This window comes from Pleurodeles waltl, unplaced genomic scaffold (genome assembly GCF_031143425.1).
Source record: "Pleurodeles waltl isolate 20211129_DDA unplaced genomic scaffold, aPleWal1.hap1.20221129 scaffold_387, whole genome shotgun sequence".
In the NCBI taxonomy this organism is placed as follows: Eukaryota; Metazoa; Chordata; class Amphibia; order Caudata; family Salamandridae; genus Pleurodeles; species Pleurodeles waltl.
The window spans coordinates 18,344-37,671 of NW_027150094.1; the positions used below are offsets into that span (position 1 = coordinate 18,344).

The 19,328-nt window shown below is 36.1% G+C and overlaps 29 non-coding genes across 29 annotated transcripts; all 29 read right to left on the minus strand.

Moving 5' to 3' along the window:
- Window positions 1-129: 129 nt before the first annotated feature.
- On the minus strand, window positions 130-201 carry TRNAD-GUC (transfer RNA aspartic acid (anticodon GUC)). Its single transcript has one exon. It is a non-coding gene; the product is annotated as a tRNA-Asp (tRNA).
- Window positions 202-797: 596 nt separating this feature from the next.
- Window positions 798-869, minus strand: TRNAD-GUC (transfer RNA aspartic acid (anticodon GUC)). The gene has a single exon. It is a non-coding gene; the product is annotated as a tRNA-Asp (tRNA).
- A 620-nt stretch (window positions 870-1,489) lies between these two features.
- On the minus strand, window positions 1,490-1,562 carry TRNAD-GUC (transfer RNA aspartic acid (anticodon GUC)). The gene has a single exon. It is a non-coding gene; the product is annotated as a tRNA-Asp (tRNA).
- Window positions 1,563-2,156: 594 nt separating this feature from the next.
- TRNAD-GUC (transfer RNA aspartic acid (anticodon GUC)) lies at window positions 2,157-2,228 on the minus strand. The gene has a single exon. It is a non-coding gene; the product is annotated as a tRNA-Asp (tRNA).
- Window positions 2,229-2,822: 594 nt separating this feature from the next.
- TRNAD-GUC (transfer RNA aspartic acid (anticodon GUC)) lies at window positions 2,823-2,894 on the minus strand. Its single transcript has one exon. It is a non-coding gene; the product is annotated as a tRNA-Asp (tRNA).
- A 616-nt stretch (window positions 2,895-3,510) lies between these two features.
- On the minus strand, window positions 3,511-3,583 carry TRNAD-GUC (transfer RNA aspartic acid (anticodon GUC)). Its single transcript has one exon. It is a non-coding gene; the product is annotated as a tRNA-Asp (tRNA).
- Window positions 3,584-4,205: 622 nt separating this feature from the next.
- On the minus strand, window positions 4,206-4,277 carry TRNAD-GUC (transfer RNA aspartic acid (anticodon GUC)). Its single transcript has one exon. It is a non-coding gene; the product is annotated as a tRNA-Asp (tRNA).
- A 594-nt stretch (window positions 4,278-4,871) lies between these two features.
- Window positions 4,872-4,943, minus strand: TRNAD-GUC (transfer RNA aspartic acid (anticodon GUC)). The gene has a single exon. It is a non-coding gene; the product is annotated as a tRNA-Asp (tRNA).
- Window positions 4,944-5,535: 592 nt separating this feature from the next.
- TRNAD-GUC (transfer RNA aspartic acid (anticodon GUC)) lies at window positions 5,536-5,607 on the minus strand. The gene has a single exon. It is a non-coding gene; the product is annotated as a tRNA-Asp (tRNA).
- A 662-nt stretch (window positions 5,608-6,269) lies between these two features.
- On the minus strand, window positions 6,270-6,341 carry TRNAD-GUC (transfer RNA aspartic acid (anticodon GUC)). The gene has a single exon. It is a non-coding gene; the product is annotated as a tRNA-Asp (tRNA).
- A 618-nt stretch (window positions 6,342-6,959) lies between these two features.
- TRNAD-GUC (transfer RNA aspartic acid (anticodon GUC)) lies at window positions 6,960-7,031 on the minus strand. Its single transcript has one exon. It is a non-coding gene; the product is annotated as a tRNA-Asp (tRNA).
- Window positions 7,032-7,625: 594 nt separating this feature from the next.
- Window positions 7,626-7,697, minus strand: TRNAD-GUC (transfer RNA aspartic acid (anticodon GUC)). The gene has a single exon. It is a non-coding gene; the product is annotated as a tRNA-Asp (tRNA).
- Window positions 7,698-8,291: 594 nt separating this feature from the next.
- TRNAD-GUC (transfer RNA aspartic acid (anticodon GUC)) lies at window positions 8,292-8,363 on the minus strand. The gene has a single exon. It is a non-coding gene; the product is annotated as a tRNA-Asp (tRNA).
- A 632-nt stretch (window positions 8,364-8,995) lies between these two features.
- Window positions 8,996-9,067, minus strand: TRNAD-GUC (transfer RNA aspartic acid (anticodon GUC)). The gene has a single exon. It is a non-coding gene; the product is annotated as a tRNA-Asp (tRNA).
- A 618-nt stretch (window positions 9,068-9,685) lies between these two features.
- TRNAD-GUC (transfer RNA aspartic acid (anticodon GUC)) lies at window positions 9,686-9,757 on the minus strand. Its single transcript has one exon. It is a non-coding gene; the product is annotated as a tRNA-Asp (tRNA).
- A 596-nt stretch (window positions 9,758-10,353) lies between these two features.
- TRNAD-GUC (transfer RNA aspartic acid (anticodon GUC)) lies at window positions 10,354-10,425 on the minus strand. Its single transcript has one exon. It is a non-coding gene; the product is annotated as a tRNA-Asp (tRNA).
- Window positions 10,426-11,019: 594 nt separating this feature from the next.
- On the minus strand, window positions 11,020-11,091 carry TRNAD-GUC (transfer RNA aspartic acid (anticodon GUC)). The gene has a single exon. It is a non-coding gene; the product is annotated as a tRNA-Asp (tRNA).
- Window positions 11,092-11,683: 592 nt separating this feature from the next.
- TRNAD-GUC (transfer RNA aspartic acid (anticodon GUC)) lies at window positions 11,684-11,755 on the minus strand. The gene has a single exon. It is a non-coding gene; the product is annotated as a tRNA-Asp (tRNA).
- A 632-nt stretch (window positions 11,756-12,387) lies between these two features.
- On the minus strand, window positions 12,388-12,459 carry TRNAD-GUC (transfer RNA aspartic acid (anticodon GUC)). The gene has a single exon. It is a non-coding gene; the product is annotated as a tRNA-Asp (tRNA).
- Window positions 12,460-13,077: 618 nt separating this feature from the next.
- TRNAD-GUC (transfer RNA aspartic acid (anticodon GUC)) lies at window positions 13,078-13,149 on the minus strand. The gene has a single exon. It is a non-coding gene; the product is annotated as a tRNA-Asp (tRNA).
- A 596-nt stretch (window positions 13,150-13,745) lies between these two features.
- Window positions 13,746-13,817, minus strand: TRNAD-GUC (transfer RNA aspartic acid (anticodon GUC)). The gene has a single exon. It is a non-coding gene; the product is annotated as a tRNA-Asp (tRNA).
- Window positions 13,818-14,411: 594 nt separating this feature from the next.
- Window positions 14,412-14,483, minus strand: TRNAD-GUC (transfer RNA aspartic acid (anticodon GUC)). The gene has a single exon. It is a non-coding gene; the product is annotated as a tRNA-Asp (tRNA).
- A 592-nt stretch (window positions 14,484-15,075) lies between these two features.
- Window positions 15,076-15,147, minus strand: TRNAD-GUC (transfer RNA aspartic acid (anticodon GUC)). The gene has a single exon. It is a non-coding gene; the product is annotated as a tRNA-Asp (tRNA).
- A 630-nt stretch (window positions 15,148-15,777) lies between these two features.
- Window positions 15,778-15,849, minus strand: TRNAD-GUC (transfer RNA aspartic acid (anticodon GUC)). Its single transcript has one exon. It is a non-coding gene; the product is annotated as a tRNA-Asp (tRNA).
- Window positions 15,850-16,471: 622 nt separating this feature from the next.
- TRNAD-GUC (transfer RNA aspartic acid (anticodon GUC)) lies at window positions 16,472-16,543 on the minus strand. Its single transcript has one exon. It is a non-coding gene; the product is annotated as a tRNA-Asp (tRNA).
- Window positions 16,544-17,139: 596 nt separating this feature from the next.
- Window positions 17,140-17,211, minus strand: TRNAD-GUC (transfer RNA aspartic acid (anticodon GUC)). The gene has a single exon. It is a non-coding gene; the product is annotated as a tRNA-Asp (tRNA).
- A 596-nt stretch (window positions 17,212-17,807) lies between these two features.
- Window positions 17,808-17,879, minus strand: TRNAD-GUC (transfer RNA aspartic acid (anticodon GUC)). Its single transcript has one exon. It is a non-coding gene; the product is annotated as a tRNA-Asp (tRNA).
- A 592-nt stretch (window positions 17,880-18,471) lies between these two features.
- On the minus strand, window positions 18,472-18,543 carry TRNAD-GUC (transfer RNA aspartic acid (anticodon GUC)). Its single transcript has one exon. It is a non-coding gene; the product is annotated as a tRNA-Asp (tRNA).
- A 636-nt stretch (window positions 18,544-19,179) lies between these two features.
- Window positions 19,180-19,251, minus strand: TRNAD-GUC (transfer RNA aspartic acid (anticodon GUC)). The gene has a single exon. It is a non-coding gene; the product is annotated as a tRNA-Asp (tRNA).
- Between the last annotated feature and the right edge of the window lie 77 nt (window positions 19,252-19,328).

Below are 19,328 nucleotides of genomic sequence, written 5' to 3' on the forward strand. Positions count from 1 at the left end.
GTAAGCATTTTGGCTATCACTAAAGTCAACGCTGGTCTCAATCGTGATAAGCAGGTATAATGACAACTATATTTTACTTCATGAGTAAGTGCATCTTTTTCATTAAGTTGGGCAACTTAAAGGTATCATCTCCCCGTCGGGGAATTGAACCCCGGTCTCCCGCGTGACAGGCGGGGATACTGACCACTATACTAACGAGGACTTAATGGCAGTAGTTTAACAGTCCTCACCTCTTTGAGGATAGGGAATGCCCATGACAAATTCAGCTAACTGGAATAGGCAGCTCTACTGCTTTTGCTTAGGGAAATTCATCTTTTTTCATAAACAGGGAGAACACAGAATGATCTTCCAAAAACAATCAGTTTTATCAAGAAAGTTTTTTAATTAAATTAATCTATCTATATTTATGTCTGTATATATATATATATATATATATAATCAGCTCACTTTACCATTAGCAGCTTATAGCTATTAGCCACCAGGGGTCAGTACTAACCAAAAACACCGATTTGTCTTCTATCCCTGTCCCACAGAGTTTATAAGCAGCCCATGTTTTACCACTGTTTCATGTCATTTTCCAAGTATTTTAGAGATAAATTGTTTTTGAAAGAACAGTAAGTTGAGATTGAAATTTAGAGAGCATCTTCTGAGTTTCGGTTAACACATCAGTAAGCATTTTGGCTATCACTAAAGTCAACACTGGTCTCAATCGTGATAAGCAGGTGTAATGACAACTATATTTTACTTCATGAGTAAGTGCATCTTTTTCATTAAGTTGGGCAACTTAAAAGAATCATCTCCCCGTCGGGAAATTGAACCCCGGTCTCCCGCGTGACAGGCGGGGATACTGACCACTATACTAACGAGGACTTAATGGCAGTAGTTTAACAGTCCTCACCTCTTTGAGGATAGGGAATGCCCATGACAAATTCAGCTAATTGGAATAGGCAGCTCTACTGCTTTTGCTTAGGGAAATTAATCTTTTTTCATAAACAGGGAGAACACAGAATGATCTTCCAAAAACAATCAGTTTTATCAAGAAAGTTTTTTAATTAAATTAATCTATCTATATTTATATCTGTATATATATATATATATATATATATATATATATATATTTATATATATTTAATCAGCTCACTTTACCATTAGCAGCTTATAGCTATTAGCCACCAGGGGTCAGTACTAACCAAAAACACCGATTTGTCTTCTATCCCTGTCCCACGGAGTTTATAAGCAGCCCATGATTTACCACTGTTTCATGTCATTTTCCAAGTATTTTAGAGATAAATTGTTTTTGAAAGAACAGTAAGTTGAGATTGAAATTTAGAGAGCATCTTCTGAGTTTTGGTTAACACATCAGTAAGCATTTTGGCTATCACTAAAGTCAACACTGGTCTCAATCGTGATAAGCAGGTGTAATGACAACTATATTTTACTTCATGAGTAAGTGCATCTTTTTCATTAAGTTGGGCAACTTAAAAGAATCATCTCCCGTCGGGGAATTGAACCCCGGTCTCCCGCGTGACAGGCGGGGATACTGACCACTATACTAACGAGGACTTAATGGCAGTAGTTTAACAGTCCTCACCTCTTTGAGGATAGGGAATGCCCATGACAAATTCAGCTAATTGGAATAGGCAGCTCTACTGCTTTTGCTTAGGGAAATTCATCTTTTTTCATAAACAGGGAGAACACAGAATGATCTTCCAAAAACAATCAGTTTTATCAAGAAAGTTTTTTAATTAAATTAATCTATCTATATTTATATCTGTATATATATATATATATATATAATCAGCTCACTTTACCATTAGCAGCTTATAGCTATTAGCCACCAGGGGTCAGTACTAACCAAAAACACCGATTTGTCTTCTATCCCTGTCCTACAGAGTTTATAAGCAGCCCATCATTTACCACTGTTTCATGTCATTTTCCAAGTATTTTAGAGATAAATTGTTTTTGAAAGAACAGTAAGTTGAGATTGAAATTTAGAGAGCATCTTCTGAGTTTCGGTTAACACATCAGTAAGCATTTTGGCTATCACTAAAGTCAACGCTGGTCTCAATCGTGATAAGCAGGTGTAATGACAACTATATTTTACTTCATGAGTAAGTGCATCTTTTTCATTAAGTTGGGCAACTTAAAGGTATCATCTCCCCGTCGGGGAATTGAACCCCGGTCTCCCGCGTGACAGGCGGGGATACTGACCACTATACTAACGAGGACTTAATGGCAGTAGTTTAACAGTCCTCACCTCTTTGAGGATAGGGAATGCCCATGACAAATTCAGCTAACTGGAATAGGCAGCTCTACTGCTTTTGCTTAGGGAAATTCATCTTTTTTCATAAACAGGGAGAACACAGAATGATCTTCCAAAAACAATCAGTTTTATCAAGAAAGTTTTTTAATTAAATTAATCTATCTATATTTATGTCTGTATATATATATATATATATATAATCAGCTCACTTTACCATTAGCAGCTTATAGCTATTAGCCACCAGGGGTCAGTACTAACCAAAAACACCGATTTGTCTTCTATCCCTGTCCCACAGAGTTTATAAGCAGCCCATGTTTTACCACTGTTTCATGTCATTTTCCAAGTATTTTAGAGATAAATTGTTTTTGAAAGAACAGTAAGTTGAGATTGAAATTTAGAGAGCATCTTCTGAGTTTCGGTTAACACATCAGTAAGCATTTTGGCTATCACTAAAGTCAACACTGGTCTCAATCGTGATAAGCAGGTGTAATGACAACTATATTTTACTTCATGAGTAAGTGCATCTTTTTCATTAAGTTGGGCAACTTAAAAGAATCATCTCCCCGTCGGGAAATTGAACCCCGGTCTCCCGCGTGACAGGCGGGGATACTGACCACTATACTAACGAGGACTTAATGGCAGTAGTTTAACAGTCCTCACCTCTTTGAGGATAGGGAATGCCCATGACAAATTCAGCTAATTGGAATAGGCAGCTCTACTGCTTTTGCTTAGGGAAATTAATCTTTTTTCATAAACAGGGAGAACACAGAATGATCTTCCAAAAACAATCAGTTTTATCAAGAAAGTTTTTTAATTAAATTAATCTATCTATATTTATATCTGTATATATATATATATATATATATATATATATATTTATATATATTTAATCAGCTCACTTTACCATTAGCAGCTTATAGCTATTAGCCACCAGGGGTCAGTACTAACCAAAAACACCGATTTGTCTTCTATCCCTGTCCCACGGAGTTTATAAGCAGCCCATGATTTACCACTGTTTCATGTCATTTTCCAAGTATTTTAGAGATAAATTGTTTTTGAAAGAACAGTAAGTTGAGATTGAAATTTAGAGAGCATCTTCTGAGTTTTGGTTAACACATCAGTAAGCATTTTGGCTATCACTAAAGTCAACACTGGTCTCAATCGTGATAAGCAGGTGTAATGACAACTATATTTTACTTCATGAGTAAGTGCATCTTTTTCATTAAGTTGGGCAACTTAAAAGAATCATCTCCCGTCGGGGAATTGAACCCCGGTCTCCCGCGTGACAGGCGGGGATACTGACCACTATACTAACGAGGACTTAATGGCAGTAGTTTAACAGTCCTCACCTCTTTGAGGATAGGGAATGCCCATGACAAATTCAGCTAATTGGAATAGGCAGCTCTACTGCTTTTGCTTAGGGAAATTCATCTTTTTTCATAAACAGGGAGAACACAGAATGATCTTCCAAAAACAATCAGTTTTATCAAGAAAGTTTTTTAATTAAATTAATCTATCTATATTTATATCTGTATATATATATATATATATATATATATATATATATATTTATATATATTTAATCAGCTCACTTTACCATTAGCAGCTTATAGCTATTAGCCACCAGGGGTCAGTACTAACCAAAAACACCGATTTGTCTTCTATCCCTGTCCTACAGAGTTTATAAGCAGCCCATGATTTACCACTGTTTCATGTCATTTTCCAAGTATTTTAGAGATAAATTGTTTTTGAAAGAACAGTAAGTTGAGATTGAAATTTAGAGAGCATCTTCTGAGTTTCGGTTAACACATCAGTAAGCATTTTGGCTATCACTAAAGTCAACGCTGGTCTCAATCGTGATAAGCAGGTGTAATGACAACTATATTTTACTTCATGAGTAAGTGCATCTTTTTCATTAAGTTGGGCAACTTAAAGGTATCATCTCCCCGTCGGGGAATTGAACCCCGGTCTCCCGCGTGACAGGCGGGGATACTGACCACTATACTAACGAGGACTTAATGGCAGTAGTTTAACAGTCCTCACCTCTTTGAGGATAGGGAATGCCCATGACAAATTCAGCTAACTGGAATAGGCAGCTCTACTGCTTTTGCTTAGGGAAATTCATCTTTTTTCATAAACAGGGAGAACACAGAATGATCTTCCAAAAACAATCAGTTTTATCAAGAAAGTTTTTTAATTAAATTAATCTATCTATATTTATATCTGTATATATATATATATATATATAATCAGCTCACTTTACCATTAGCAGCTTATAGCTATTAGCCACCAGGGGTCAGTACTAACCAAAAACACCGATTTGTCTTCTATCCCTGTCCCACAGAGTTTATAAGCAGCCCATGATTTACCACTGTTTCATGTCATTTTCCAAGTATTTTAGAGATAAATTGTTTTTGAAAGAACAGTAAGTTGAGATTGAAATTTAGAGAGCATCTTCTGAGTTTCGGTTAACACATCAGTAAGCATTTTGGCTATCACTAAAGTCAACACTGGTCTCAATCGTGATAAGCAGGTGTAATGACAACTATATTTTACTTCATGAGTAAGTGCATCTTTTTCATTAAGTTGGGCAACTTAAAAGAATCATCTCCCCGTCAGGGAATTGAACCCCGGTCTCCCGCGTGACAGGCGGGGATACTGACCACTATACTAACGAGGACTTAATGGCAGTAGTTTAACAGTCCTCACCTCTTTGAGGATAGGGAATGCCCATGACAAATTCAGCTAACTGGAATAGGCAGCTCTACTGCTTTTGCTTAGGGAAATTCATCTTTTTTCATAAACAGGGAGAACACAGAATGATCTTCCAAAAACAATCAGTTTTATCAAGAAAGTTTTTTAATTAAATTAATCTATCTATATTTATATCTGTATATATATATATATATATAATCAGCTCACTTTACCATTAGCAGCTTATAGCTATTAGCCACCAGGGGTCAGTACTAACCAAAAACACCGATTTGTCTTCTATCCCTGTCCCACAGAGTTTATAAGCAGCCCATGTTTTACCACTGTTTCATGTCATTTTCCAAGTATTTTAGAGATAAATTGTTTTTGAAAGAACAGTAAGTTGAGATTGAAATTGAGAGAGCATCTTCTGAGTTTCGGTTAACACATGAGTAAGCATTTTGGCTATCACTAAAGTCAACACTGGTCTCAATCGTGATAAGCAGGTGTAATGACAACTATATTTTACTTCATGAGTAAGTGCATCTTTTTCATTAAGTTGGGCAACTTAAAAGAATCATCTCCCCGTCGGGAAATTGAACCCCGGTCTCCCGCGTGACAGGCGGGGATACTGACCACTATACTAACGAGGACTTAATGGCAGTAGTTTAACAGTCCTCACCTCTTTGAGGATAGGGAATGCCCATGAGCAATTCAGCTAATTGGAATAGGCAGCTCTAATGCTTTTGCTTAGGGAAATTAATCTTTTTTCATAAACAGGGAGAACACAGAATGATCTTCCAAAAACAATCAGTTTTATCAAGAAAGTTTTTAAATTAAATTAATCTATCTATATTTATATCTGTATATATATATATATATATATATATATATATATATATATATATATATATATATATATATATATATATATATATATATATATATATATTTAATCAGCTCACTTTACCATTAGCAGCTTATAGCTATTAGCCACCAGGGGTCAGTACTAACCAAAAACACCGATTTGTCTTCTATCCCTGTCCCACAGAGTTTATAAGCAGCCCATGATTTACCACTGTTTCATGTCATTTTCCAAGTATTTTAGAGATAAATTGTTTTTGAAAGAACAGTAAGTTGAGATTGAAATTTAGAGAGCATCTTCTGAGTTTCAGTTAACACATCAGTAAGCATTTTGGCTATCACTAAAGTCAACACTGGTCTCAATCGTGATAAGCAGGTGTAATGACAACTATATTTTACTTCATGAGTAAGTGCATCTTTTTCATTAAGTTGGGCAACTTAAAAGAATCATCTCCCCGTCGGGGAATTGAACCCCGGTCTCCCGCGTGACAGGCGGGGATACTGACCACTATACTAACGAGGACTTAATGGCAGTAGTTTAACAGTCCTCACCTCTTTGAGGATAGGGAATGCCCATGAGCAATTCTGCTAATTGGAATAGGCAGCTCTACTGCTTTTGCTTAGGGAAATTCATCTTTTTTCATAAACAGGGAGAACACAGAATGATCTTCCAAAAACAATCAGTTTTATCAAGAAAGTTTTTTAATTAAATTAATCTATCTATATTTATATCTGTATATATATATATATATATATATATATATATATTTATATATATTTAATCAGCTCACTTTACCATTAGCAGCTTATAGCTATTAGCCACCAGGGGTCAGTACTAACCAAAAACACCGATTTGTCTTCTATCCCTGTCCCACAGAGTTTATAAGCAGCCCATGATTTACCACTGTTTCATGTCATTTTCCAAGTATTTTAGAGATAAATTGTTTTTGAAAGAACAGTAAGTTGAGATTGAAATTTAGAGAGCATCTTCTGAGTTTCAGTTAACACATCAGTAAGCATTTTGGCTATCACTAAAGTCAACGCTGGTCTCAATCGTGATAAGCAGGTATAATGACAACTATATTTTACTTCATGAGTAAGTGCATCTTTTTCATTAAGTTGGGCAACTTAAAGGTATCATCTCCCCGTCGGGGAATTGAACCCCGGTCTCCCGCGTGACAGGCGGGGATACTGACCACTATACTAACGAGGACTTAATGGCAGTAGTTTAACAGTCCTCACCTCTTTGAGGATAGGGAATGCCCATGACAAATTCAGCTAACTGGAATAGGCAGCTCTACTGCTTTTGCTTAGGGAAATTCATCTTTTTTCATAAACAGGGAGAACACAGAATGATCTTCCAAAAACAATCAGTTTTATCAAGAAAGTTTTTTAATTAAATTAATCTATCTATATTTATGTCTGTATATATATATATATATATATAATCAGCTCACTTTACCATTAGCAGCTTATAGCTATTAGCCACCAGGGGTCAGTACTAACCAAAAACACCGATTTGTCTTCTATCCCTGTCCCACAGAGTTTATAAGCAGCCCATGATTTACCACTGTTTCATGTCATTTTCCAAGTATTTTAGAGATAAATTGTTTTTGAAAGAACAGTAAGTTGAGATTGAAATTTAGAGAGCATCTTCTGAGTTTCGGTTAACACATCAGTAAGCATTTTGGCTATCACTAAAGTCAACGCTGGTCTCAATCGTGATAAGCAGGTGTAATGACAACTATATTTTACTTCATGAGTAAGTGCATCTTTTTCATTAAGTTGGGCAACTTAAAGGTATCATCTCCCCGTCGGGGAATTGAACCCCGGTCTCCCGCGTGACAGGCGGGGATACTGACCACTATACTAACGAGGACTTAATGGCAGTAGTTTAACAGTCCTCACCTCTTTGAGGATAGGGAATGCCCATGACAAATTCAGCTAACTGGAATAGGCAGCTCTACTGCTTTTGCTTAGGGAAATTCATCTTTTTTCATAAACAGGGAGAACACAGAATGATCTTCCAAAAACAATCAGTTTTATCAAGAAAGTTTTTTAATTAAATTAATCTATCTATATTTATATCTGTATATATATATATATATATATAATCAGCTCACTTTACCATTAGCAGCTTATAGCTATTAGCCACCAGGGGTCAGTACTAACCAAAAACACCGATTTGTCTTCTATCCCTGTCCCACAGAGTTTATAAGCAGCCCATGATTTACCACTGTTTCATGTCATTTTCCAAGTATTTTAGAGATAAATTGTTTTTGAAAGAACAGTAAGTTGAGATTGAAATTGAGAGAGCATCTTCTGAGTTTCGGTTAACACATGAGTAAGCATTTTGGCTATCACTAAAGTCAACACTGGTCTCAATCGTGATAAGCAGGTGTAATGACAACTATATTTTACTTCATGAGTAAGTGCATCTTTTTCATTAAGTTGGGCAACTTAAAAGAATCATCTCCCCGTCGGGAAATTGAACCCCGGTCTCCCGCGTGACAGGCGGGGATACTGACCACTATACTAACGAGGACTTAATGGCAGTAGTTTAACAGTCCTCACCTCTTTGAGGATAGGGAATGCCCATGAGCAATTCAGCTAATTGGAATAGGCAGCTCTAATGCTTTTGCTTAGGGAAATTAATCTTTTTTCATAAACAGGGAGAACACAGAATGATCTTCCAAAAACAATCAGTTTTATCAAGAAAGTTTTTAAATTAAATTAATCTATCTATATTTATATCTGTATATATATATATATATATATATATATATATATATATATATATATATATATATATATTTAATCAGCTCACTTTACCATTAGCAGCTTATAGCTATTAGCCACCAGGGGTCAGTACTAACCAAAAACACCGATTTGTCTTCTATCCCTGTCCCACAGAGTTTATAAGCAGCCCATGATTTACCACTGTTTCATGTCATTTTCCAAGTATTTTAGAGATAAATTGTTTTTGAAAGAACAGTAAGTTGAGATTGAAATTTAGAGAGCATCTTCTGAGTTTCAGTTAACACATCAGTAAGCATTTTGGCTATCACTAAAGTCAACACTGGTCTCAATCGTGATAAGCAGGTGTAATGACAACTATATTTTACTTCATGAGTAAGTGCATCTTTTTCATTAAGTTGGGCAACTTAAAAGAATCATCTCCCCGTCGGGGAATTGAACCCCGGTCTCCCGCGTGACAGGCGGGGATACTGACCACTATACTAACGAGGACTTAATGGCAGTAGTTTAACAGTCCTCACCTCTTTGAGGATAGGGAATGCCCATGAGCAATTCTGCTAATTGGAATAGGCAGCTCTACTGCTTTTGCTTACGGAAATTCATCTTTTTTCATAAACAGGGAGAACACAGAATGATCTTCCAAAAACAATCAGTTTTATCAAGAAAGTTTTTTAATTAAATTAATCTATCTATATTTATATCTGTATATATATATATATATATATATATATATATATTTATATATATTTAATCAGCTCACTTTACCATTAGCAGCTTATAGCTATTAGCCACCAGGGGTCAGTACTAACCAAAAACACCGATTTGTCTTCTATCCCTGTCCCACAGAGTTTATAAGCAGCCCATGATTTACCACTGTTTCATGTCATTTTCCAAGTATTTTAGAGATAAATTGTTTTTGAAAGAACAGTAAGTTGAGATTGAAATTTAGAGAGCATCTTCTGAGTTTCAGTTAACACATCAGTAAGCATTTTGGCTATCACTAAAGTCAACGCTGGTCTCAATCGTGATAAGCAGGTATAATGACAACTATATTTTACTTCATGAGTAAGTGCATCTTTTTCATTAAGTTGGGCAACTTAAAGGTATCATCTCCCCGTCGGGGAATTGAACCCCGGTCTCCCGCGTGACAGGCGGGGATACTGACCACTATACTAACGAGGACTTAATGGCAGTAGTTTAACAGTCCTCACCTCTTTGAGGATAGGGAATGCCCATGACAAATTCAGCTAACTGGAATAGGCAGCTCTACTGCTTTTGCTTAGGGAAATTCATCTTTTTTCATAAACAGGGAGAACACAGAATGATCTTCCAAAAACAATCAGTTTTATCAAGAAAGTTTTTTAATTAAATTAATCTATCTATATTTATGTCTGTATATATATATATATATATATATAATCAGCTCACTTTACCATTAGCAGCTTATAGCTATTAGCCACCAGGGGTCAGTACTAACCAAAAACACCGATTTGTCTTCTATCCCTGTCCCACAGAGTTTATAAGCAGCCCATGATTTACCACTGTTTCATGTCATTTTCCAAGTATTTTAGAGATAAATTGTTTTTGAAAGAACAGTAAGTTGAGATTGAAATTTAGAGAGCATCTTCTGAGTTTCGGTTAACACATCAGTAAGCATTTTGGCTATCACTAAAGTCAACGCTGGTCTCAATCGTGATAAGCAGGTGTAATGACAACTATATTTTACTTCATGAGTAAGTGCATCTTTTTCATTAAGTTGGGCAACTTAAAAGTATCATCTCCCCGTCGGGGAATTGAACCCCGGTCTCCCGCGTGACAGGCGGGGATACTGACCACTATACTAACGAGGACTTAATGGCAGTAGTTTAACAGTCCTCACCTCTTTGAGGATAGGGAATGCCCATGACAAATTCAGCTAAATGGAATAGGCAGCTCTACTGCTTTTGCTTAGGGAAATTCATCTTTTTTCATAAACAGGGAGAACACAGAATGATCTTCCAAAAACAATCAGTTTTATCAAGAAAGTTTTTTAATTAAATTAATCTATCTATATTTATGTCTGTATATATATATATATATATATAATCAGCTCACTTTACCATTAGCAGCTTATAGCTATTAGCCACCAGGGGTCAGTACTAACCAAAAACACCGATTTGTCTTCTATCCCTGTCCCACAGAGTTTATAAGCAGCCCATGATTTACCACTGTTTCATGTCATTTTCCAAGTATTTTAGAGATAAATTGTTTTTGAAAGAACAGTAAGTTGAGATTGAAATTTAGAGAGCATCTTCTGAGTTTCGGTTAACACATCAGTAAGCATTTTGGCTATCACTAAAGTCAACACTGGTCTCAATCGTGATAAGCAGGTGTAATGACAACTATATTTTACTTCATGAGTAAGTGCATCTTTTTCATTAAGTTGGGCAACTTAAAAGAATCATCTCCCCGTCAGGGAATTGAACCCCGGTCTCCCGCGTGACAGGCGGGGATACTGACCACTATACTAACGAGGACTTAATGGCAGTAGTTTAACAGTCCTCACCTCTTTGAGGATAGGGAATGCCCATGACAAATTCAGCTAACTGGAATAGGCAGCTCTACTGCTTTTGCTTAGGGAAATTCATCTTTTTTCATAAACAGGGAGAACACAGAATGATCTTCCAAAAACAATCAGTTTTATCAAGAAAGTTTTTTAATTAAATTAATCTATCTATATTTATATCTGTATATATATATATATATATAATCAGCTCACTTTACCATTAGCAGCTTATAGCTATTAGCCACCAGGGGTCAGTACTAACCAAAAACACCGATTTGTCTTCTATCCCTGTCCCACAGAGTTTATAAGCAGCCCATGTTTTACCACTGTTTCATGTCATTTTCCAAGTATTTTAGAGATAAATTGTTTTTGAAAGAACAGTAAGTTGAGATTGAAATTGAGAGAGCATCTTCTGAGTTTCGGTTAACACATGAGTAAGCATTTTGGCTATCACTAAAGTCAACACTGGTCTCAATCGTGATAAGCAGGTGTAATGACAACTATATTTTACTTCATGAGTAAGTGCATCTTTTTCATTAAGTTGGGCAACTTAAAAGAATCATCTCCCCGTCGGGAAATTGAACCCCGGTCTCCCGCGTGACAGGCGGGGATACTGACCACTATACTAACGAGGACTTAATGGCAGTAGTTTAACAGTCCTCACCTCTTTGAGGATAGGGAATGCCCATGAGCAATTCAGCTAATTGGAATAGGCAGCTCTAATGCTTTTGCTTAGGGAAATTAATCTTTTTTCATAAACAGGGAGAACACAGAATGATCTTCCAAAAACAATCAGTTTTATCAAGAAAGTTTTTAAATTAAATTAATCTATCTATATTTATATCTGTATATATATATATATATATATATATATATATATATATATATATATATATATATATATTTAATCAGCTCACTTTACCATTAGCAGCTTATAGCTATTAGCCACCAGGGGTCAGTACTAACCAAAAACACCGATTTGTCTTCTATCCCTGTCCCACAGAGTTTATAAGCAGCCCATGATTTACCACTGTTTCATGTCATTTTCCAAGTATTTTAGAGATAAATTGTTTTTGAAAGAACAGTAAGTTGAGATTGAAATTTAGAGAGCATCTTCTGAGTTTCAGTTAACACATCAGTAAGCATTTTGGCTATCACTAAAGTCAACACTGGTCTCAATCGTGATAAGCAGGTGTAATGACAACTATATTTTACTTCATGAGTAAGTGCATCTTTTTCATTAAGTTGGGCAACTTAAAAGAATCATCTCCCCGTCGGGGAATTGAACCCCGGTCTCCCGCGTGACAGGCGGGGATACTGACCACTATACTAACGAGGACTTAATGGCAGTAGTTTAACAGTCCTCACCTCTTTGAGGATAGGGAATGCCCATGAGCAATTCTGCTAATTGGAATAGGCAGCTCTACTGCTTTTGCTTAGGGAAATTCATCTTTTTTCATAAACAGGGAGAACACAGAATGATCTTCCAAAAACAATCAGTTTTATCAAGAAAGTTTTTTAATTAAATTAATCTATCTATATTTATATCTGTATATATATATATATATATATATATATATATATTTATATATATTTAATCAGCTCACTTTACCATTAGCAGCTTATAGCTATTAGCCACCAGGGGTCAGTACTAACCAAAAACACCGATTTGTCTTCTATCCCTGTCCCACAGAGTTTATAAGCAGCCCATGATTTACCACTGTTTCATGTCATTTTCCAAGTATTTTAGAGATAAATTGTTTTTGAAAGAACAGTAAGTTGAGATTGAAATTTAGAGAGCATCTTCTGAGTTTCAGTTAACACATCAGTAAGCATTTTGGCTATCACTAAAGTCAACGCTGGTCTCAATCGTGATAAGCAGGTATAATGACAACTATATTTTACTTCATGAGTAAGTGCATCTTTTTCATTAAGTTGGGCAACTTAAAGGTATCATCTCCCCGTCGGGGAATTGAACCCCGGTCTCCCGCGTGACAGGCGGGGATACTGACCACTATACTAACGAGGACTTAATGGCAGTAGTTTAACAGTCCTCACCTCTTTGAGGATAGGGAATGCCCATGACAAATTCAGCTAACTGGAATAGGCAGCTCTACTGCTTTTGCTTAGGGAAATTCATCTTTTTTCATAAACAGGGAGAACACAGAATGATCTTCCAAAAACAATCAGTTTTATCAAGAAAGTTTTTTAATTAAATTAATCTATCTATATTTATGTCTGTATATATATATATATATATATATAATCAGCTCACTTTACCATTAGCAGCTTATAGCTATTAGCCACCAGGGGTCAGTACTAACCAAAAACACCGATTTGTCTTCTATCCCTGTCCCACAGAGTTTATAAGCAGCCCATGATTTACCACTGTTTCATGTCATTTTCCAAGTATTTTAGAGATAAATTGTTTTTGAAAGAACAGTAAGTTGAGATTGAAATTTAGAGAGCATCTTCTGAGTTTCGGTTAACACATCAGTAAGCATTTTGGCTATCACTAAAGTCAACGCTGGTCTCAATCGTGATAAGCAGGTGTAATGACAACTATATTTTACTTCATGAGTAAGTGCATCTTTTTCATTAAGTTGGGCAACTTAAAGGTATCATCTCCCCGTCGGGGAATTGAACCCCGGTCTCCCGCGTGACAGGCGGGGATACTGACCACTATACTAACGAGGACTTAATGGCAGTAGTTTAACAGTCCTCACCTCTTTGAGGATAGGGAATGCCCATGACAAATTCAGCTAACTGGAATAGGCAGCTCTACTGCTTTTGCTTAGGGAAATTCATCTTTTTTCATAAACAGGGAGAACACAGAATGATCTTCCAAAAACAATCAGTTTTATCAAGAAAGTTTTTTAATTAAATTAATCTATCTATATTTATATCTGTATATATATATATATATATATAATCAGCTCACTTTACCATTAGCAGCTTATAGCTATTAGCCACCAGGGGTCAGTACTAACCAAAAACACCGATTTGTCTTCTATCCCTGTCCCACAGAGTTTATAAGCAGCCCATGATTTACCACTGTTTCATGTCATTTTCCAAGTATTTTAGAGATAAATTGTTTTTGAAAGAACAGTAAGTTGAGATTGAAATTTAGAGAGCATCTTCTGAGTTTCGGTTAACACATCAGTAAGCATTTTGGCTATCACTAAAGTCAACGCTGGTCTCAATCGTGATAAGCAGGTGTAATGACAACTATATTTTACTTCATGAGTAAGTGCATCTTTTTCATTAAGTTGGGCAACTTAAAGGTATCATCTCCCCGTCGGGGAATTGAACCCCGGTCTCCCGCGTGACAGGCGGGGATACTGACCACTATACTAACGAGGACTTAATGGCAGTAGTTTAACAGTCCTCACCTCTTTGAGGATAGGGAATGCCCATGACAAATTCAGCTAACTGGAATAGGCAGCTCTACTGCTTTTGCTTAGGGAAATTCATCTTTTTTCATAAACAGGGAGAACACAGAATGATCTTCCAAAAACAATCAGTTTTATCAAGAAAGTTTTTTAATTAAATTAATCTATCTATATTTATATCTGTATATATATATATATATATAATCAGCTCACTTTACCATTAGCAGCTTATAGCTATTAGCCACCAGGGGTCAGTACTAACCAAAAACACCGATTTGTCTTCTATCCCTGTCCCACAGAGTTTATAAGCAGCCCATGTTTTACCACTGTTTCATGTCATTTTCCAAGTATTTTAGAGATAAATTGTTTTTGAAAGAACAGTAAGTTGAGATTGAAATTGAGAGAGCATCTTCTGAGTTTCGGTTAACACATGAGTAAGCATTTTGGCTATCACTAAAGTCAACACTGGTCTCAATCGTGATAAGCAGGTGTAATGACAACTATATTTTACTTCATGAGTAAGTGCATCTTTTTCATTAAGTTGGGCAACTTAAAAGAATCATCTCCCCGTCGGGAAATTGAACCCCGGTCTCCCGCGTGACAGGCGGGGATACTGACCACTATACTAACGAGGACTTAATGGCAGTAGTTTAACAGTCCTCACCTCTTTGAGGATAGGGAATGCCCATGAGCAATTCAGCTAATTGGAATAGGCAGCTCTAATGCTTTTGCTTAGGGAAATTAATCTTTTTTCATAAACAGGGAGAACACAGAATGATCTTCCAAAAACAATCAGTTTTATCAAGAAAGTTTTTAAATTAAATTAATCTATCTATATTTATATCTGTATATATATATATATATATATATATATATATATATATATATATATATATATATATTTAATCAGCTCACTTTACCATTAGCAGCTTATAGCTATTAGCCACCAGGGGTCAGTACTAACCAAAAACACCGATTTGTCTTCTATCCCTGTCCCACAGAGTTTATAAGCAGCCCATGATTTACCACTGTTTCATGTCATTTTCCAAGTATTTTAGAGATAAATTGTTTTTGAAAGAACAGTAAGTTGAGATTGAAATTTAGAGAGCATCTTCTGAGTTTCAGTTAACACATCAGTAAGCATTTTGGCTATCACTAAAGTCAACACTGGTCTCAATCGTGATAAGCAGGTGTAATGACAACTATATTTTACTTCATGAGTAAGTGCATCTTTTTCATTAAGTTGGGCAACTTAAAAGAATCATCTCCCCGTCGGGGAATTGAACCCCGGTCTCCCGCGTGACAGGCGGGGATACTGACCACTATACTAACGAGGACTTAATGGCAGTAGTTTAACAGTCCTCACCTCTTTGAGGATAGGGAATGCCCATGAGCAATTCTGCTAATTGGAATAGGCAGCTCTACTGCTTTTGCTTAGGGAAATTCATCTTTTTTCATAAACAGGGAGAACACAGAATGATCTTCCAAAAACAATCAGTTTTATCAAGAAAGTTTTTTAATTAAATTAATCTATCTATATTTATATCTGTATATATATATATATATATATATATATATATATATATTTATATATATTTAATCAGCTCACTTTACCATTAGCAGCTTATAGCTATTAGCCACCAGGGGTCAGTACTAACCAAAAACACCGATTTGTCTTCTATCCCTGTCCCACAGAGTTTATAAGCAGCCCATGATTTACCACTGTTTCATGTCATTTTCCAAGTATTTTAGAGATAAATTGTTTTTGAAAGAACAGTAAGTTGAGATTGAAATTTAGAGAGCATCTTCTGAGTTTCAGTTAACACATCAGTAAGCATTTTGGCTATCACTAAAGTCAACGCTGGTCTCAATCGTGATAAGCAGGTATAATGACAACTATATTTTACTTCATGAGTAAGTGCATCTTTTTCATTAAGTTGGGCAACTTAAAGGTATCATCTCCCCGTCGGGGAATTGAACCCCGGTCTCCCGCGTGACAGGCGGGGATACTGACCACTATACTAACGAGGACTTAATGGCAGTAGTTTAACAGTCCTCACCTCTTTGAGGATAGGGAATGCCCATGACAAATTCAGCTAACTGGAATAGGCAGCTCTACTGCTTTTGCTTAGGGAAATTCATCTTTTTTCATAAACAGGGAGAACACAGAATGATCTTCCAAAAACAATCAGTTTTATCAAGAAAGTTTTTTAATTAAATTAATCTATCTATATTTATGTCTGTATATATATATATATATATATATAATCAGCTCACTTTACCATTAGCAGCTTATAGCTATTAGCCACCAGGGGTCAGTACTAACCAAAAACACCGATTTGTCTTCTATCCCTGTCCCACAGAGTTTATAAGCAGCCCATGATTTACCACTGTTTCATGTCATTTTCCAAGTATTTTAGAGATAAATTGTTTTTGAAAGAACAGTAAGTTGAGATTGAAATTTAGAGAGCATCTTCTGAGTTTCGGTTAACACATCAGTAAGCATTTTGGCTATCACTAAAGTCAACGCTGGTCTCAATCGTGATAAGCAGGTGTAATGACAACTATATTTTACTTCATGAGTAAGTGCATCTTTTTCATTAAGTTGGGCAACTTAAAAGTATCATCTCCCCGTCGGGGAATTGAACCCCGGTCTCCCGCGTGACAGGCGGGGATACTGACCACTATACTAACGAGGACTTAATGGCAGTAGTTTAACAGTCCTCACCTCTTTGAGGATAGGGAATGCCCATGACAAATTCAGCTAAATGGAATAGGCAGCTCTACTGCTTTTGCTTAGGGAAATTCATCTTTTTTCATAAACAGGGAGAACACAGAATGATCTTCCAAAAACAATCAGTTTTATCAAGAAAGTTTTTTAATTAAATTAATCTATCTATATTTATGTCTGTATATATATATATATATATATATAATCAGCTCACTTTACCATTAGCAGCTTATAGCTATTAGCCACCAGGGGTCAGTACTAACCAAAAACACCGATTTGTCTTCTATCCCTGTCCCACAGAGTTTATAAGCAGCCCATGATTTACCACTGTTTCATGTCATTTTCCAAGTATTTTAGAGATAAATTGTTTTTGAAAGAACAGTAAGTTGAGATTGAAATTTAGAGAGCATCTTCTGAGTTTCGGTTAACACATCAGTAAGCATTTTGGCTATCACTAAAGTCAACACTGGTCTCAATCGTGATAAGCAGGTGTAATGACAACTATATTTTACTTCATGAGTAAGTGCATCTTTTTCATTAAGTTGGGCAACTTAAAAGAATCATCTCCCCGTCAGGGAATTGAACCCCGGTCTCCCGCGTGACAGGCGGGGATACTGACCACTATACTAACGAGGACTTAATGGCAGTAGTTTAACAGTCCTCACCTCTTTGAGGATAGGGAATGCCCATGACAAATTCAGCTAACTGGAATAGGCAGCTCTACTGCTTTTGCTTAGGGAAATTCATCTTTTTTCATAAACAGGGAGAACACAGAATGATCTTCCAAAAACAATCAGTTTTATCAAGAAAGTTTTTTAATTAAATTAATCTATCTATATTTATATCTGTATATATATATATATATATAATCAGCTCACTTTACCATTAGCAGCTTATAGCTATTAGCCACCAGGGGTCAGTACTAACCAAAAACACCGATTTGTCTTCTATCCCTGTCCCACAGAGTTTATAAGCAGCCCATGTTTTACCACTGTTTCATGTCATTTTCCAAGTATTTTAGAGATAAATTGTTTTTGAAAGAACAGTAAGTTGAGATTGAAATTGAGAGAGCATCTTCTGAGTTTCGGTTAACACATGAGTAAGCATTTTGGCTATCACTAAAGTCAACACTGGTCTCAATCGTGATAAGCAGGTGTAATGACAACTATATTTTACTTCATGAGTAAGTGCATCTTTTTCATTAAGTTGGGCAACTTAAAAGAATCATCTCCCCGTCGGGAAATTGAACCCCGGTCTCCCGCGTGACAGGCGGGGATACTGACCACTATACTAACGAGGACTTAATGGCAGTAGTTTAACAGTCCTCACCTCTTTGAGGATAGGGAATGCCCATGAGCAATTCAGCTAATTGGAATAGGCAGCTCTAATGCTTTTGCTTAGGGAAATTAATCTTTTTTCATAAACAGGGAGAACACAGAATGATCTTCCAAAAACAATCAGTTTTATCAAGAAAGTTTTTAAATTAAATTAATCTATCTATATTTATATCTGTATATATATATATATATATATATATATATATATATATATATATATATATATATATATATATTTAATCAGCTCACTTTACCATTAGCAGCTTATAGCTATTAGCCACCAGGGGTCAGTACTAACCAAAAACACCGATTTGTCTTCTATCCCTGTCCCACAGAGTTTATAAGCAGCCCATGATTTACCACTGTTTCATGTCATTTTCCAAGTATTTTAGAGATAAATTGTTTTTGAAAGAACAGTAAGTTGAGATTGAAATTTAGAGAGCATCTTCTGAGTTTCAGTTAACACATCAGTAAGCATTTTGGCTATCACTAAAGTCAACACTGGTCTCAATCGTGATAAGCAGGTGTAATGACAACTATATTTTACTTCATGAGTAAGTGCATCTTTTTCATTAAGTTGGGCAACTTAAAAGAATCATCTCCCCGTCGGGGAATTGAACCCCGGTCTCCCGCGTGACAGGCGGGGATACTGACCACTATACTAACGAGGACTTAATGGCAGTAGTTTAACAGTCCTCACCTCTTTGAGGATAGGGAATGCCCATGAGCAATTCTGCTAATTGGAATA